Source organism: Pseudophryne corroboree, chromosome 2, assembly GCF_028390025.1.
Source record: "Pseudophryne corroboree isolate aPseCor3 chromosome 2, aPseCor3.hap2, whole genome shotgun sequence".
Taxonomy (NCBI): Eukaryota; Metazoa; Chordata; class Amphibia; order Anura; family Myobatrachidae; genus Pseudophryne; species Pseudophryne corroboree.
The window spans coordinates 651053186-651071638 of record NC_086445.1 but is presented as its reverse complement, the minus strand read 5'-3'; the positions used below and the strand labels follow the sequence as shown (position 1 = coordinate 651071638).

Below are 18453 nucleotides of genomic sequence, written 5' to 3'. Positions count from 1 at the left end.
GGGTTGAATTCCACCTCGTTACCACCTCACCTTGCTTCAGATGATGGCAGGGCAGGTTCAGGACTGTTTGCTGGTGCTCCAGTCTTCGGCATGCGGTGGCTGAATGCCGAAAGTGGCCTGCAATTCTTTGGGCCACCGACAGCATCTCTTGCACACCCCTGTCGTTTTTTAAATAATTCTGCACCACCAAATTTAATGAATGTGCAAAACATGGGACGTGCTGGAATTTGCCCAGATGTAATGCACGCACAATATTGGTGGTGTTGTCCGATGTCATAAATCCCCAGGAGAGTCCAATTGGGGTAAGCCATTCTGCGATGATGTTCCTCAGTTTCCGTAAGAGGTTGTCAGCTGTGTGCCTCTTATGGAAAGCAGTGATACAAAGCGTAGCCTGCCTAGGAACGAGTTGGTGTTTGCGAGATGCTCCTACTGGTGCCGCCGCTGCTGTTCTTGCTGCAGGAGGCAATACATCTACCCAGTGGGCTGTCACAGTCATATAGTCCTGAGTCTGCCCTGCTCCACTTGTCCACATGTCCGTGGTTAAGTGGACATTGGGTACAACTGCATTTTTTAGGACACTGGTGACTCTTTTTCTGACGTCTGTGTACATTTTCGGTGTCACCTGCCTAGAGAAATGGAACCTAGATGGTATTTGGTAGCAGGGACACAGTACCTCAATCAAGTCTCTAGTTGCCTGTGAATTAACGGTGGATACCGGACACACGTTTCTCACCACCCAGACAAGACGTGAGTTATCCGCTTTGCAGCAGGATGACTGCTGTGATATTTCATCTTCCTCGCAAAGGACTGTTGGACAGTCAATTGCTTACTGGAAGTAGTACAAGTGGTCTTCCGACTTCCCCTCTAGGATGACGATCGACTCCCAGCAGCAACAACAACAGCACCAGCAGCAGTAGGCGTTACACTCAAGGATGCATCGGAGGAATCCCAGGCAGGAGAGGACTCGTCAGACTTGCCACTGACATGGCCTGCAGGACTACTGGCTTTCCTGTGTAAGGTGGAAATTGACACTGAGGGAGTTGGTGGTGTGGTTTGCAGGAGCTTGGTTACAAGAGGAAGGGATTTAGTGGTCAGTGGACTGCTTCCGCTGTCATCCAAAGTTTTTGAACTTGTCACTGACTTATGATGAATGCGGTCCAGGTGACGTATAAGGGAGGATGTTCCTAGGTGGTTAACGTCCTTACCCCTACTTATTACAGCTTGACAAAGGCAACACACGGCTTGACACCTGTTGTCCGCATTTGTGTTTAAATAATTCCACACCGAAGAGGTGATTTTTTTTGTATTTTGACCAGGCATGTCAATGGCCATATTCGTCCCACGGACAACAGCTGTCTCCCCGGGTGCCTGACTTAAACAAACCACCTCACCATCAGAATCCTCCTTGTCAATTTCCTCCCCAGCGCCAGCAACACCCATATCCTCATCCTGGTGTACTTCAACAGTGACATCTTCAATTTGACTATCAGGAACTGGACTGCGGGTGCTCCTTCCAGCACTTGCAGGGGGCGTGCAAATGGTGAAAGGCGCAAGCTCTTCCCGTCCAGTGTTGGGAAGGTCAGGCATCGCAACCGACACAATTGGACTCTCCTTGGGGATTTGTGATTTAGAAGAATGCACAGTTCTTTGCTGTGCTTTTGACAGCTTAAGTCTTTTCATTTTTCTAGCGAAAGGATGAGTGCTTCCATCCTCATGTGAATCTGAACCACTAGCCATGAACATAGGCCAGGGCCTCAGCCGTTCCTTGCCACTCCGTGTCGTAAATGGCATATTGGCAAGTTTACGCTTCTCATCAGACGCTTTAAATTTAGATTTTCGGGTCATTTTACTGAACTTTTGTTTTTTGGATTTTACATGCTCTTTACTATGACATTGGGCATCGGCCTTGGCATACGACGTTGATGGCATTTCATCGTCTTGGCCATGACTAGTGGCAGCAGCTTCAGCATGAGGTGGAAGTTGATCTTGATCTTTCCCTATTTTAACCTCCACATTTTTGTTCTCCATTTTTTAATGTGTGGAATTATATGCCAGTATCAATAGCAATGGCCTACTACTATATATACTGCGCACAACTGAAATGCACCACAGGTATGGATGGATAGTATACTTGACGACACAGAGGTAGGTAGAGCAGTGGCCTTCCGTACCGTACTGCTATATATACTGGTGGTCACTGTCAGCAAACTGCAAAACTAAAATGCACCACAGGTATAGAATCTAGATGGATAGTATACTTGACGACACAGAGGTAGGTAGAGCAGTGGCCTTCCGTACCGTACTGCTATATATACTGGTGGTCACTGTCAGCAAACTGCAAACCTAAAATGCACCACAGGTATAGAATCTAGATGAATAGTATACTTGACGACACAGAGGTAGGTAGAGCAGTGGCCTTCCGTACTGTACTGCTATATATACTGGTGGTCACTGTCAGCAAACTGCAAAACTAAAATGCACCACAGGTATAGAATCTAGATGGATAGTATACTTGATGACACAGAGGTAGGTAGAGCAGTGGCCTTCCGTACCGTACTACTATATATACTGGTGGTCACTGTCAGCAAACTGCAAAACTAAAATGCACCACAGGTATAGAATCTAGATGGATAGTATACTTGACGACACAGAGGTAGGTAGAGCAGTGGCCTTCCGTACCGTACTGCTATATATACTGGTGGTCACTGTCAGCAAACTGCAAAACTAAAATGCACCACAGGTATAGAATCTAGATGGATAGTATACTTGACGACACAGAGGTAGGTAGAGCAGTGGCCTTCCGTACCGTACTGCTATATATACTGGTGGTCACTGTCAGCAAACTGCAAAACTAAAATGCACCACAGGTATAGAATCTAGATGGATAGTATACTTGATGACACAGAGGTAGGTAGAGCAGTGGCCTTCCGTACCGTACTGCTATATATACTGGTGGTCACTGTCAGCAAACTGCAAAACTAAAATGCACCACAGGTATAGAATCTAGATGGATGGTATACTTGACGACACAGAGGTAGGTAGAGCAGTGGCCTTCCGTACTGTACTACTATATATACTGGTGGTCACTGTCAGCAAACTACAAAACTAAAATGCAACACAGGTATAGACTCTAGATGGATAGTATACTTGATGACACAGAGGTAGGTAGAGCAGTGGCCTTCCGTACCGTACTGCTATATATACTGGTGGTCACTGTCAGCAAAGCTAAAATGCACCACAGGTATAGAATCCATATGGATAGTATACTTGACGACACAGAGGTAGGTAGAGCAGTGGCCTTCCGTACCGTACTACTATATATACTGGTGGTCACTGTCAGCAAACTGCAAAACTAAAATGCACCACAGGTATAGAATCTAGATGGATAATATACTTGACGACACAGAGGTAGGTAGAGCAGTGGCCTTCCATACCGTACTGCTATATATACTGGTGGTCACTGTCAGCAAACTGCAAAACTAAAATGCACCACAGGTATAGAATCTAGATGGATAGTATACTTGACGACACAGAGGTAGGTAGAGCAGTGGCCTTCCGTACCGTACTGCTATATATACTGGTGGTCACTGTCAGCAAACTGCAAAATGTCAAAGTCGAAAAATATCATGATACATATCCCTTGTACTAACCCCTCATGCTCATGCACGCTGCTCATGCACCTGGTCCCCCTGTGCGTACACATACCCGCAAGTTGCGTAATAGACGCTCCAGCGACTCGTGCGCATGATATGTGTATTTACGGCGGAGTTTGTGAGCGTGTAGCGTGCGACTCGAACGTAGCATATTTAACCCAAATAGTGCATTTTGTAGATATTGTTCCCCTAGATCATGTCAGCGAGTAATGTTAGTTTAAACAGTTCCTGGACAGAGAGATTCCTCTTTGCATGATAGGAAGGGTCAGATAAAGGTTGGTAGGTGATGTCTAGTATCCAGCTGTAGGGTATTTTTAGGGTAACATTCCGGTGTTAGTTAGGAAAAGATCGCTTGCTCCTGCGTATAGTTATGTACAAAAGTAGATTATGAACATTAACTGTATTGGCTGTAAATTACACATGCGGCGGAAATCCAGAGGATACCTCCCACCAGAGCAGTTGGAGAAGGACTTCGCCTACCTATTCAAATCCACATATGACCTTTGCTGTAATGTAGGGACACATCCCTGTGTCCAATGAACAATGAGATTACAGGGACCATTGTATTGTGAATGTATGCTGTGTATAAAAAGACCACTGTTGCCTGGCCGGACACAAGACTCTGAAGGCTTTCTACCTGAATAGCTGAGGACTGGATCCAGGTTGCGCTTGCGAACGATTCCCCACGTATGTATATTCTCTGTAGCCATCATTATTCTCTGTTATTCTGTTAGATTTCCTTGTAGGATTGTAGTGTATAACTTGTATCTGTTTACCCCTTTTCTCTGAATAATCCGCTGCGGTGTTAGAGCGCAGTGGTTTACACAAACCGGTGTGGTGTTTGCACTTTTCTCGTCTCAATCGCTATAAGGTGTATAGGCATTGATAAGGTTTTTAAGGTATTACATTGTTGCAGTACTAGACTGCTAAGGTTTAAAGTATAAGCACATCCTTACACTGTTCATTACTTAAAGGTTTACTGTATATCATTCTGTGAGCGTCTGTGCCGCTCGTGTCTCACGCCCACGGCACAGCGTCTGTTACGCTAATAGCGTATCAATACGGTACTCAGTACGCCAATAGCGTGCTTGGTACGAAGCGTGAATCCGAGAGCGTACGTGCCGCTCGTGCGTCGCGCCCACGGCTCAGCGTCTGTTACGCTACGTGCGTACCCATACGGTACTCAGTACGCAAATAGCGTACTTAGTCCGTAGTGTGTGTAATAAGTCTAGCGGCCATAGCGGCTCCAAGGTAATAGTGTATAGCTTTATGTTTTAAGGTAATATTTGACATTATCAATTTGGGGCATCGTCCGGTCCTCCTCATATCCGCAGCCTAGCAGGACAAGGCAGACTTTATCTATCAGCAAAGGGCGGGAAGGTAGTATCCCCTGTTAGCCTTTTTGTGGTCGGGGATACACTGATGCTGGTGGGATCCGAAAGGTAAGAACGTAAAGCTATTGTTTTTTAAAATCTGTTTGGTGCCAACTGCGCACGCAACACACGTAACACACGCACACACCTGTATTGTATTTGTGTATTCTGGCTATCTACTAGCTTGTTGCCATTAGCATTGATTATTAGATACATTTTGACCCGTGCTGAGAAATTTGTTGCTATTTAGTTAAAAATATATTTAATGGAGTACATGTAAAACACACACGCAGCCTGGCCTAGTTATAAAGGTTTATACAGGAGATACTGTGAGGTGTTTGGTAAGCGATTATAGTTAAATATCGTTTACATTTATAGAAGTGTGGTATTTGTATTACTGCGGACGTATCCGGCCTTTGTACACGTGTCTCGGACAGCGTGCGGGACTGCGTACGCAAAGCAAAGGCCTACAAACATGGCGTACTTTACGCAACGTGCGTACAGATACGCCCACTAAATACAAATCACACAATAGCATTGTTAAGGCGAGACGGTAGCCACGCGATAATAGCACAAATTGATCAGTGTCCAATATTTAGTTTAAAAACCTTTTTTTCTGTATTACCTCTGGGGAAAGCTATCAGTTAACAGGAAAGGATTTTTCTGATCAGAAAACTATAGATTGTTAGTGTGGGCTGAATAGGGTGTGAATATATTGAACCCCGCTTGGTGGTCTTGGTGATTTTGGTGGTCTTGGTGAAGCTTGGTGAAACTTGGTGAAGCTTGGTGAAGCACGGCCTAGATGAAAACGTGGTGAACACGGTCAGGTGTAAAACGTGCGACGGAGTGTGATAAAGTTTTCGTGGTATTACGCTCCGGCTGTTTTGGAGCACAGTAGGGAGACTCCAGTGATCCTACCACTTATAGATAGCAAGTGTCTATAAGCAGTACGATTGGACCGCACGGTTGTATGGGCAACACGTGACGCAACGTGAAGTGAGGTTTTGCATATTTGTGCGTAAATCTTGTCATCATACACGTTGTAGGAAGCACATGCAGGCGTGATTTGTGTGAAGTAAAGGTTTAGGGAATTTTCGCTGGTCTCTCAGGAAAATCTCTAGAGGTAGGGCCTGCAACGGCTACACGTGTCTGCTAAAGAAGGCGGATCCGTGGTACTCGTAGCAGAAGAAGTTCAGGGGAAGAGCTTTAAGGATTTCCACCGTAGACTTCTGTGTTTGGTGCATTTTAGGAAGTTTTTCCGTGTTAAAAAGGTCCACAATGGAAGCCAAGTGCACAACACAGGGACGTTCAGCAGTCAGGGTTCAGACTGCAGATTTCAGACCCAGGGGGTCAGCTCGGTTAGTAATGTGGGGGAAGTATGGTCCCCACACTGAGACCTTTTGTGATGAATGGACACGAATGACTGTGGGGGATAAAACACCATTTCCTGGGATAGGTAGTTTTGACTCAGAGGTATTGCATAATCTAAGGCTTAGGATCTGTCTGATAAAATCCCAAAAACAGAGGATCAGACACACAAACTGTTTACATCTATGGCAACGAGAGAGTGATATGCAGAGGGAACTAGCTTACACAGCTGGTTCTAACCCTAGTAGGAAACTGATAGCACCCGCACCACCACCATACACTACAGGAGAGATAATGGCTACAGAGAATGGCATACTGATATATGATGATAAGAGTGCACTTAATAAATGTATTAATGACGATAAGATTAAAACTGATAAATGTATATATTCGAACCCGTGCAAGTTGCACCCCATTTTAAACTTCCCTCAGGATTACAAGCAAGAAAGTGAGCCCAGCACGATGTCGGCGCTTTCTCTAGCAGCCACCATACAGGACACCCAGGTGGGCACGGCCCAATTGGTAAGAGCAGTAGTAAAGCCCCCTAGCGGAGGGTCAGGTGAGGTCGTGTCCACAGGTAAATACGGTATTGTACATTATGTACAGACAATTGCACCTCACATCGTAGAGTCAACACAAAATGAATAATTGAACTAAATCCTGTCAGGGTGATCGCAGTCCCCAATGGGAGGACTGACGCTCAGGGAGTCACTCCCATCAAGGACATTGCTATACATTGCCCCTGGTCCCGGGCAGAATTGAGAACAATTATGTCTGAATTTCCCGATCCCAGGAAAGATCTAGTTGCATGCCAGAGGTTTATTAAAGAATTAGGTAATGCCACCGAACCCACAAACAAAGATTGGTGAACAGTGCTACGAGTATGTCTACCTTCCAATATTGACCCTGCAAAATTTATTACTGATTGTAAATTAGATGCAGAAGTACCTCTCACTGAGGAATACACTCAGGAGAATGTACGACAAATCAATCTGCAATTAGGAATATATTTCCCAACTGTTGTCAAGTGGAATAAAATTTTCTCCATTAGACAAAAAGAAGGTGAAACTGCTTCTGACTATTTCCACCGAGCACTGCAGGAAATGGCTAGATATACCGGTATCAAAGACATTAAGGATAATGTGCATCATAGAGAGGTAGCTGTGTCCGTATGAATGGACGGGTTAAAGGAAACGTTGAGAACCAGGGTACAAACCACTCAACCTAACTGGAGAGGTATCTCGGTGGCTGCATTAAGAGAGTCCGCTATCGAGCATGACCGTAATATCCAAAGAACAAGGGAAGCACAGGGAGAGCGGTTGATGGTGATGAGCATCCGAGCACTGGAAGAGGCATCAACTCGACAAAAACCCCAGGCCTCTGGCACATGGAGGAAGCCAAGAGTTTGTTATCTGTGTAAAAGGGAAGGGCATTATGCCAGCAACTGTAACAGCACACATAAAGTCAGACCCCCTAGACAAGAACACGAGCAAAGGTATGACACACGTAATTGGAATCAGGGATCATATAGGAAAAAATTTGGTCCGCACCTGTAGTCTGTAGCCAGTGAAGTATAGTTGGTAGATTATATCTTGTAGATACAGGGGCGGCCAGGTAAACTCTATGATTTATCTTTAAATGTTTCCTCTTCATCTCTGACGTTCACCGACAGAACTACAGCTCAAACGTCACATGTCTACTTGGTCTTTTCAGAGGTCTGCCCAACCCCAGTATATCTTACCAGCATCATTGTGCCTGGCCATGCACAGAGGGTGGAGAGTGGAAATACTGGTGGGGGAAGACTGTGCAGAGATACCGATAGACATGTTGGTGTGACAGCCTGATGGTGAATGGAAATCTGACAATTTTTTCTATTATTCTCTCTCTTTTTGTTTTTTTCATGTTCTACGGATGGTATGTCACACAACAGTTAAACAAAGGGTAATGCAAGATTTATGCTACCTACAGAAAAGTCGCTGATTCGGAAAGAATATCGTATCACTGGAGTGTCCGTTTCGGGAAGACTGAGAGGCAGCACTGTTGAGATGGCATCTGAGCAAGAAGAACAACAAGACAAGAGGCGGTTATCATACCAGTTTTCTTTCCCTTCTATTATTTTCTTTACCTCCCATTACCACTCTTTCTTTCTCCTCCTGCAAGATGGACTTGCCCCAAGAGACTGCGTTCCGGGTTTTCCTGTTGACCCTGTTGTTGACCAGAACAGTCTATTTCGGTGAGAGTACCTGAGTGGTCGAGAAAGGATCTGGAATGGGTTCTGATGACAAGGACGGATTAGTAGAATTCCAAGAGCAACACATTCACCGAGCAAAGGCGAGTATCAGAAAACGATCTGGTAGTCATGACACTAGGAGACATTGTGAAGGATTGTTAGCTGAGGAGAATTGTATCTGTAGGAATTGTGAAAACATAGTTGAGGACGGGTGCATCCAGAGATGTCAGTCCAGCCGTAATATCAACATGGACCGTCAATCCATTGAGTGACTATCACTCATTAGTGGGTAAGGTTTTAAACCAAACGGAATGCTGGGTGTGCTCACAACTACCTCAAGGTCAGAGCAAGTCAGGACTAGTACCATACCCTTTAACAATAGATGAGGTACTTGAATTAAGGGGTGGGAGACCGGTGGACAAGAAATTTAATATTTCTAGGCCTCCTAGTTTGAAGCTCCACCAATATCATGTGGATAGGTCCTTAGTATGTTTTAACATTTCCAATCCCCGAAAGCCGGGAAATTGGGAAGTGACATGGAATAACCAAACCATGGCATTTTCACACAGAGCCGATAGAATGCCCGTAGACTCAGAACTTATACGCCAAAAAGCCGACGGTGGGAGATATTTTCGGTATAGGTATACTCTAGGAAGTAGGACCATGCGGGTTGGAGAAGTATCTCCAGGATACTGTGCGCATATCATACAGCCTAATACGTGCACTGAACAGATGAGAGAGTTAGGGATAGGATTTTTCACCTGGAAGGTTTGCAATATGGTGATGTCATATTCTGTCCCATATGTTCTCCCCGATGATGCATATTTCATATGCGGGAGGAAGGCGTATAAGTGGCTTGCCTCAAACTCAGAGGGATTGTGTTACATTGGAAGAGTGTTGCCAGAAGTAATGACCATTACCCATAATAAGATGAAAGACGTTCACCGCAATGCTCAAGCTCCTTGCACTCATACTCACTACGCACACATTAAGAGACACCTTGTAGATAGGACAGAGCACGCAGCCTCTGATTTGATCCACGAATCCACCGGGATTCAATTCCTGCTCGCGTTAGATATCACCCATACCGCCAGAGGAATTATAAATTTTAGGTTTATTAATGCGCTAGCGAACCTGATAGACAATATCACCGAGATGTATGATGACACCTTCAGGTATACTGGGAGGGAATTGCAAGCTTACAAAATGGAACTGATCCAGCACAGGATGGTTCTCAATTACATCACAGCGGTGACAGGCGGGTACTGTGTCACCCTAGCAACTCAGTATGGTGTGAAGTGCTGTACATATATCACAAACAGCACCGATGACCCAACCGAGGTCATAGATCAAAAGATGGACGATATCTTGCAATTGAAGTGGGAGTTCTGAAGGAGACACAACCATACCCTTACTGCTGTGAGTAATGAACTGACCGGCTGGGTTTCATGGTTGAACCCACGCAATTGGTTCTCAGGTTTAGGAGAATGGGCTCAAAATGTTATCGTGAATGTAGGAAAATGTCTCCTTTGTATCCTGGGAGTTGTCATAATGATTGGTTTGATATTTAGATGTGTTCGGATTTTAATGCAGTGCAAGCGCAGTACCAAAGTGATGAGTTTGAGGAGCGAGGGCATTGTTACAACAACTGGTTTAATTTATGACCCATCAATTGAGACAATGCTGTGATAAGACGTGATTCCACGGTCCGTTTCTTTCACCCGTTTCTCCTTTGTTTTTCTCCAAGGTAAAAAGACATCCACTCGGAAGAAGACTTTGATGAACATTTCTACAGACCTTTGATGGACATTTCCACAGACTTTGAGAGACACTTTAGAGACTTTAAAGACTTTTTATGGACACTTGAAAGACTTTGATTATCACCCACAGCAAGGATACACCTATCCGGACAAGACTGCAACAGACACCCAAGGACAATTACACACAGTATCATATGAATGTATTTGTGATATGTTTCTTATCTTCATCTCTACAATCTTCAGGTAGTGACACACATAGTCGACAGGTGATATAGGTACATATATTAGCACTCACATGTTTTCCCCCTCCATGTATCATCAACTAATGTGCACCCCATTTGTTGGAACAAGAAGCCGAAGAGAGCTCGGTAGTGTTTGTTGGCCCACTTACAGACCCTTAATACGGGATAAGAAGGATATAATGTATACTTCGCAATATCTCGAAGCTTATCTAGAACATGTACGGCATGATGATACATGCCCCTCAGACATGAATTTCATACATACATGCTTTTACTATCCCACTAGGTCATACATTTCCCACCTTCTCCTCTCCTCCCTCCACCCAATCATTTATAGGTATTTCATTGTATTGTATATTTTTCTGCTTAATTGTTTGGATAGTGGCAGTTATTGTTGACTGCCAAAGGGTGGACTGTCAAAGTCGAAAAATATGATACATATCCCTTGTACTAACCCCTCATGCACATGCACGCTGCTCGTGTACCTGGTCCCCCGTGCGTACACATACCCGCAAGTTGGGTAAGAGACGCTCCAGCGACTCGTGCGCATGATATGTGTATTTACGGAGGAGTTTGTGAGCGTGTAGCGTGCGACTTGAACGTAGCATATTTAACCCAAATAGTGCATTTTGTAGATATTGTTCCCCTAGATCATGTCAGCAAGTAATGTTAGTTTAAACAGTTCCTGGACAGAGAGATTCCTCTTTGCATGATAGGAGGGGTCAGATAAAGGTTGGTAGGTGATGTCTAGTATCCAGCTGTAGGGTATTTTTAGGGTAACATTCCGGTGTTAGTTAGGAAAAGATCGCTTGCTCCTGCGTATCGTTATGTACAAACGTAGATTATGAACATTAACTGTATTGGCTGTAAATTACACATGCGGCGGGAATCCAGAGGATACCTCCCACCAGAGCAGTTGGAGAAGGACATCGCCTACCTATTCAAATCCACCTATGACCTTTGCTGTAATGTAGGGACACATCCCTGTGTCCAATGAACAATGAGATTACAGGGACCATTGTATTGTGAATGTATGCTGTGTATAAAAAGACCACTGTTGCCTGGCCGGACACAAGACTCTGAAGGCTTTCTACCTGAATAGCTGAGGACTGGATCCAGGTTGCGCTTGCGAACGATTCCCCACGTATGTATATTCTCTGTAGCCATCATTATTCTCTGTTATTCTGTTAGATTTCCTTGTAGGATTGTAGTGTATAACTTGTATCTGTTTACCCCTTTTCTCTGAATAATCCGCTGCGGTGTGAGAGCCCAGTGGTTTACACAAACCGGTGTGGTGTTTGCACTTTTCTGCAAAGGGCTTTCTTAGCGTCTCAATCGCTATAAGGTGTATAGGCATTGATAAGGTTTTTAAGGTATTACATCGTTGCAGTACTAGACTGCTAAGGTTTAAAGTATAAGCACATCCTTACACTGTTCATTACTTAAAGGTTTACTGTATATCATTCTGTGAGTGTCCCTGCCGCTCGTGTCTCACGCCCACGGCACAGCGTCTGTTACGCTAATAGCGTATCAATACGGTACTCAGTATGCCAATAGCGTGCTTGGTACGAAGCGTGAATCCGAGAGCGTAAGTGCCGCTCGTGCGTCGCACCCACGGCTCAGCGTCTGTTACGCTAAGTGCGTACCCATACGGTACTCAGTACGCAAATAGCGTACTTAGTCCATAGTGTGTGTAATAAGTCTAGCGGCCATAGCGGCTCCAAGGTAATAGTGTATAGCTTTATGTTTTAAGGTAATATTTGACATTATCAAAAACTAAAATGCACCACAGGTATAGAATCTAGATGGATAGTATACTTGACGACACAGAGGTAGGTAGAGCAGTGGCCTTCCGTACCGTACTGCTATATATACTGGTGGTCACTGTCAGCAAACTGCAAAACTAAAATGCACCACAGGTATAGAATCTAGATGGATAGTATACTTGATGACACAGAGGTAGGTAGAGCAGTGGCCTTCCGTACCGTACTGCTATATATACTGGTGGTCACTGTCAGGAAACTGCAAAACTAAAATGCACCACAGGTATAGAATCTAGATGGATAGTATACTTGACAACACAGAGGTAGGTAGAGCAGTGGCCTTCCGTACCATACTGCTATATATACTGGTGGTCACTGTTAGCAAACTGCAAAACTAAAATGCACCACAGGTATAGAATCTGGATGGATAGTATACTTGATGACACAGAGGTAGGTAGAGCAGTGGCCTTCCGTACCGTACTGCTATATATACTGGTGGTCACTGTCAGCAAACTGCAAAACTAAAATGCACCACAGGTATAGAATCTGGATGGATAGTATACTTGATGACACAGAGGTAGGTAGAGCAGTGGCCTTCCGTACCGTACTGCTATATATACTGTTGGTGTCTGTCAGCAAACTGCAAAACTAAAATGTACCACAGGTATAGAATCTAGATAGATAGTATACTTGATGACACAGAGGTAGGTAGAGCAGTGGCCTTCCATACCATACTGCTATATATACTGGTGGTCACTGTCAGCAAACTGCAAAACTAAAATGCACCACAGGTATAGAATCTAGATGGATAGTATACTTGACGACACAGAGGTAGGTAGAGCAGTGGCCTTCTGTACCGTACTGCTATATATACTGTTGGTCACTGCCAGCAAACTGCAAAACTAAAATGCACCACAGGTATAGAATCTAGATTGATAGTATACTTGATGACACAGAGGTAGGTAGAGCAGTGGCCTTCCGTACCGTACTGCTATATATACTGGTGGTCACTGTCAGCAAACTGCAAAACTAAAATGCACCACAGGTATAGAATCTAGATGGATAGTATACTTGACGACACAGAGGTAGGTAGAGCAGTGGCCTTCCGTACCGTACTGCTATATATACTGGTGGTCACTGTCAGCAAACTGCAAAACTAAAATGCACCACAGGTATAGAATCTAGATGGATAGTATACTTGACGACACAGAGGTAGGTAGAGCAGTGGCCTTCCGTACCGTACTGCTATATATACTGTTGGTGTCTGTCAGCAAACTGCAAAACTAAAATGTACCACAGGTATAGAATCTAGATGGATAGTATACTTGATGACACAGATGTAGGTAGAGCAGTGGCCTTCCATACCATACTGCTATATATACTGGTGGTCACTGTCAGCAAACTGCAAAACTAAAATGCACCACAGGTATAGAATCTAGATGGATAGTATACTTGACGACACAGAGGTAGGTAGAGCAGTGGCCTTCTGTACCGTACTGCTATATATACTGTTGGTCACTGCCAGCAAACTGCAAAACTAAAATGCACCACAGGTATAGAATCTAGATGGATAGTATACTTGATGACACAGAGGTAGGTAGAGCAGTGGCCTTCCGTACCGTACTGCTATATATACTGGTGGTCACTGTCAGCAAACTGCAAAACTAAAATGCACCACAGGTATAGAATCTAGATGGATAGTATACTTGACGACACAGAGGTAGGTAGAGCAGTGGCCTTCCGTACTGTACTGCTATATATACTGGTGGTCACTGTCAGCAAACTGCAAAACTAAAATGCACCACAGGTATAGAATCTAGATGGATAGTATACTTGACGACACAGAGGTAGGTAGAGCAGTGGCCTTCCCGTACCGTACTGCTATATATACTGGTGGTCACTGTCAGCAAACTGCAAAACTAAAATGCACCACAGGTATAGAATCTAGATGGATAGTATACTTGACGACACAGAGGTAGGTAGAGCAGTAGCCTTCCGTACCGTACTGCTATATATACTGGTGGTCACTGTCAGCAAAACTCTGCACTTTACTCCTCCTATATAATACTGCTTGTCCCCAGTCCCCACAATAAAGCAGTGTGAGCACAGATATATGCAGCACACTGAGCATAGATATGGAGCGTTTTTCAGGCAGAGAACGGATAAAACTGGTTTTTACTGATCAGCATAACTCTGCACTGTACTCCTCCTATATAATACAGCTGCTCCCCAGTCCCCACAATTAAGCAATAAGCACAAATATTTGCAGCAACATTAATAAACGGAGAGGACGCCAGCCACGTCCTCTCCCTAACATTTCCAATGCACGAGTGAAAATGGCGGCGATGCGCGGCTCCTTATATAGAATACGAATCTCGCGAGAATCCGACCGCGGGATGATGACGTTCGGGCGCGCTTGGGTTAACCGAGCCATACGGGAGAATCGGAGTATGCCTCGGACCCGTGTAAAATGGGTGAAGTTCGGGGGGGGGGGGGGGGGGGTTCGGTTTCCGAGGAACCAAACCCGCTCATCACTAGTTCACGCATGTGCAATTTTCCTTATTAACGCATGGCAATATGCCGCAGTGTTGCTGAATTGGAGGGCAGTGAGGGTAGGCTAGGTGTGGGACTGAGCAGTTAGGTTTCTATGGGGGATGCGTTGCTGCCAGATTTACCAACTTCCGTAAGGCAAAGCATTCTGGACATTGGCCCCTGCAGCTACCGCCATCTGATGATGGCATTAGCCCATTGTAACCTACGGGCAACACTTTACATAGTTAGCCATGAGCGGGAGCAGATCTAGGCTTTTCTTATTGGGGAGCAGTGTTAAAATGAATCCTGACTCCTCCTTCTCTCATTTATTCCTCCTCCCCCTTCCAGTCCTGACACCTCCCACTTTCATGTAGTGATCTCTCATAATACCTTTATAATAACTTTGTGTGTGTGTGTGTGTGTGTGTGTGTGTGTGTGTGTGTGTGTGTTTGTGTGTGTGTATATATATATATAATTTATTAGCAGTTTCTTCTATAGCGCAGCATATTCCGTTGCACTTTACAATTAGAAAAACAGTTATAGAACAAAACTGGGCAAAGACAGACATAGTGGTAGGAAGGCCCTGCTCACAAGTTTACAATCTTTAGGGAGATAGGCATAGATACACAAGGACAGATGCTACCTGTTGCATAATGGTCCACCAGATTTCTAGGTTCTTAATGGGTTGTATGATATGATCACCCAGTAATGTTGGAAGACAAAATGTGAGGTTATGTGGACTGTACAGAGGGGATGTAACTGGATAGGGAAGCATTGAAGGTTATGTGTGTGGGTCAGGAATTTGGTAGGCTTGTCTGAAGAGATGAGTTTTTCAGGGAACGTTTAAAGGTTTGGAGACTAGAGGAGAGTCTTATTGTGCGTGGGAGGGCATTCCACTGCGTGGGTGAAGCCCGGGTAGAGTCCTGTAATTTTGAGTGGGAACAGGTAATACATGTGGATGAGAGACGCAGTTCTTGTGCAGATCGGAGAGGTCTGGTAGGGAGATATTTTGAGATGAGTGAGGAGATGTATGATGGTGCAGTTTGGTTAATAGCCTTGTATGTAAGTAAAAGAATTTTATATTTGACACAGTAGAATCCCGGTAACCCATGGAGGGACTGACAGAGCGGATCAGCAGAAGAAAAATGTCTGGCGAGGAAGATTAGAGTCACAGCTGCATTTAAAATGGATTGAAGTGGTGAGAGCCTATGTTTGGGAAGACCAGTAAGGAGACTATTACAATAATCAATGCGGGAGATGATGAGTGCATGGATTAGAGTTTTTGCAGTGTCTTATGTAAGATAAGGATGTATTTTGGATATGTTTTTAAGGTGCATGTAACATGATTTAGAGGCAGATTGAATGTGTGGAACAAAGGACAGTTCAGAGTCAAGGGTGACACCTAGGCAGCGAGCTTGTGGGGTAGGGTGGATAGTTGCATTGTCAACAGTTATGGAGATATCAGGTTGGTAACTACTCTTAAAAGTGAACAAGCTCTCCCGAGTGAAACGTACGTCACTTCCGGTTCCGGTGCTCCGAACTTCCGGTCGGCGGACCGCGGACACCGGCGTCTCACTGCTGGGCTCACCCTTCACCACAGACACTCAGGAGCGGCGTCCAGCGACCCAGGGGGGTATCCTACCCCTCCACCTATTAGTAGGTCACAGGGCTTTCCTGACTTTCCATCGAACCCATTTTCTCTGGTAAACTGTTTTTGCTCCATTGATTCACTCTCTCATTAACCATTTGTGTGATTACACATCCTCTGATAAGTGAACAAACCTATGAGAGATACATATACATTTTCCATTGTTAACCAGGGACATATGGCAACAATAGGAATATGCCACATTCACCAGCAAGCCGCACCAATGTCCAGTACTCATTATTAATTTAACAATACCCACTAACTACCAATCTATGGTTCCTAATAGGTTCAATCCTGTTTTTTTTTGTTTTTGTTTTTTTTTTGTATTAGAACAGTTCTATATCCTTCACTGATAATGACTTTTTTTTGATACACTGCAAAACTGAAATTTACTTTTTGTTCAGCTGACTGAATAGAGCAGTCGTGTATTGAATACGTGATTTATTATATATTATCACAGATGATCATCTGATTATCTTTCTATATAGAAGCAGCCAAAGAAACATTCTCATTTATATGAAATTTCTGGAACTCCCTCTCATTCTGTTTAAACAATCTGGGTGGCTCTGCAATGCATTATGTAAACAGAGCACCATGTTGTTACAAAACAGGACAGTAGAAGTGTTCCTCTATCTTTCTTCTGTTTCAGTGTCGTTTCTCACCACCCTCTCATTTTTTCATTTGATGCCCAGGCAGATGATCAAAAAGCAGAAGTGGTGTTTAACCCAGACCTGATTCTCTGTTTCTCCAATACTCAATTTCTTTCACAGCAGTGATTCACTATCATCCACTTAGCACTCCTCTAAAAACTTGGGGAGTCCCCACATACACCCCAGATCAGACCCATTCAGCCCCTAGCTATTTTTGGCTTCCATGTGATTTCCAGTAGCCATTAGGTGCTATTTACCCACCCAAGGTTAACGACACGGAAGAGGCCCAACTTCATCTGTTTTCTTTGAAGTTTAGCCCAGTGGGCCGGTTCAGCGCCTGTTTTTAGAGACCATCAGCGAATACCAGGTACCATCAATATTTCAATATTTCAATATTTCGATTCAGGAGCACTCAGTAATCCTACAAAAAACTTTGGGATTTCTCTCAGAGCCTACAATACATGGTTCCAGGTGTCACCAGGTGTGATATATTTAGCTGCGGTCAAACCACACTGAGTATGCCCAACCTCGTCTGAACTTGGCAGACAAGCACTGTGGGCCAGGTCAGTACCTGGGTGGGAGACCACCAGAGAATACCGGGTACTGCAGGTATTTTTATCCAAATCCAGGATACAGGACCTAGAACCAAGTATTATTCCCCATACAATTTTTTGAAATTCATATCCAATTAGCAATCAGGGTGGAGCCCGGTACATATTATATAGAAAAATATCTCTTTCTTCCCAGTATATTTCTATTTCTATTATAGTTATAGTTTATTTTGTTACAAATTTGGAAGAAGACATAATTTTCTTAACATTAGAGACACACATACATTTTCGTTCACAGAGCGATTATGCCAAATCTGTATTACATCATTTGATGTTTATTTGGATAGACGATTCTACTTTAATTGTTGTTATTATTAATAGTTTTTCTTTTGCCTCATAGCCATTATTTTAAGAAGGTTACTAATAAAAGTTATATTTTCATTATTAACAAGACCACATAATTTTCAATAAAAGTGTGCTCCAGAAGAGACACATACAGTATTTACTAAAAATCCAAGTTTGGTCGATTTGTGTTTTTTTTTTTCTAAGTCCCAATCTGGGAATTCACTAAGCACCAATCTCGGCAGTGTCTGGTCTATTCGTAATGGTTTGAATGACAACGTCCAGAATTACGAATGAATAGACCATCGGTCAAACGCGTCTGTTATTTCATAGAATACGGG

General features: G+C 43.9%; 1 pseudogene; it reads left to right on the top strand.

Annotated features, from left to right (window-relative positions):
- Positions 1-17713: 17713 nt before the first annotated feature.
- LOC135052483 (5S ribosomal RNA) lies at positions 17714-17831 on the top strand (annotated as a pseudogene).
- Positions 17832-18453: the final 622 nt, after the last annotated feature.